Genomic DNA, 2,096 nt, shown 5'->3' with positions numbered 1-2,096 from the left:
AAGTAATCAAACTTAAACTAAAAAAACACCTAAAACGCTAAAATTCAAACCTAAAATCTTAAAGATCTAGCTATTTAAGCCCCTAAAATGTGTCAAAATAACTCTATATAATAGAGTTATCAATCACCAACATTACCACTGACCAAATGGCTCTTCTTGTCTTGAAAGTCTCTATCATGTCCCATTTCCTAGAGGGATCGGGATTGGTGTATAGACCCAAACGAGCATAATCCATTAGGCTCAAGTAAGCCTCTTGTCATAATGTCATCAAACATTCCCCATCACATGTGGAAGCATTATATAATAACCATTAACATACATAATCATAATACATACATTCATAAAACTCATTACACAATAAAAGAGTTTCTCAATATATATGTATTAACAAATACCACTATCATAGTGCATGATAACATAAACATTAAACATCATCAGCACCCTTAGGTGTCTGTGTAGGCTCTCAAGCCATCATCATAATCTCATACATAACATGAACCATGTAAGATGCCCAAACATTGATAATATCAACAGAAGCATGTTCATAGTCTATAAGCATGAACATAAAGTAAAGATCGACTAGTTAACAGAACATGACCGACCTTCTAGGTATCAAATGGTTGCTAGACACCTACCAAAGGATGAAGACTAGACACTTATATTTGTAACACTAGCTATTATCATACTACTATTGCTAATTTGCGATAAAAAATAAATAAGAAAAAATAACATGTAAGTCACAAAGACTCTATGAGTGGATACAAGAAAAGGACAAGTCAAGGGATAAGAGTATTTTGTAAACATACACTAACACTCTCATGCCATTTATAAACAATTTAACCATGATGTTCATTAAACATGGTATTTAAATGCATTTTAAATAGCATTTGCATGAAATCAAGTTTGCATAACCTTTAAAAGCCTCATTACCTTTGAAATACTCATCAAATTTGATCAACAATCTTTCTTGCAATGAATCTACCGATACATTCAAGAATGTATCGATACTTTCAAGAATCTTATACATTCCACACAAAAGCCTCTTGAAGCATTCTGCTTAGAATGTATCAATACTTTGAACATAGTACCTAAATTTCTAGACAAAATTTAGCATTTTTTCCATTTTTAGGTCCCTTTTTCTCTTTGGACTACCTATAATGCTCAAATCATTCCATCAAACTTGTTCTTATGCTAACATAATCTATAAATCATCAACAATACTCAAATAAATTTGTCATACAAATATTTCATGAATACATAACAACCATAATCATCCCATTAACATTAAAGTTTCTTATTCAATTATCATAAATCATACAATGAGATGGTATGTCCCCCATCAGCCTTAAGCTGACAATGTACAGTCCCATTGCATCTTGGACATTTATGATGCATCACAGGAGTGAAGTCATCACTTACACCCCATAAGAGTGAAATCACTCACACTCATTGAGTTTTTATACTCATAGCATTAAGTATATGGAAAGTCCATCATAGACATGCTTATTCATCTCATAAGGTATATGAAAAATACATCATATACATAATCTCATGACATTCATCATGTTTTCTCAATCATCTCATGTAGTATATGGAATATACATCATATACATAATTTCATAACATTCATCATGTTTTCTGAATCATCTCATGTGGTATATGAAATATACATCATATACATAATCTCATGGCATTCATCATGCATACTTAATCATCTCATATGATATATGAAATTTACATCATATACATAATTTTAGGGCATTCATCATACCAAACATACACATTATAGCATATATAAATAAACATATAATATCTCATACCCACACTAGTCTGAAAACTGAAGGAATCGAGTGGACTTCAAACATAAGGTGCTTGTCCCCCTTGTTGAAAACTAAAGCATAGTAGAATATTTATATACGTAGTAGATGCGTAAATATTTTTAAAACTATTATCTCAATCATATTATAATCACCAACAATTTATTTTCTTAGAAAATCATTTTCAATCATATTACAATCACTAACAATTTATTTTCTTAGAAAATCATTTTCATTCTTAAAACTCAAAATCCTTTGATAAACCATTTTAGAGATATC

This window comes from Theobroma umbraticum, unplaced genomic scaffold (genome assembly GCF_002168275.2).
Source record: "Theobroma umbraticum cultivar Fairchild unplaced genomic scaffold, ASM216827v3 scaffold_39.0, whole genome shotgun sequence".
Taxonomy (NCBI): domain Eukaryota; kingdom Viridiplantae; phylum Streptophyta; class Magnoliopsida; order Malvales; family Malvaceae; genus Theobroma; species Theobroma umbraticum.
This window is presented reverse-complemented; position numbering follows the sequence as displayed.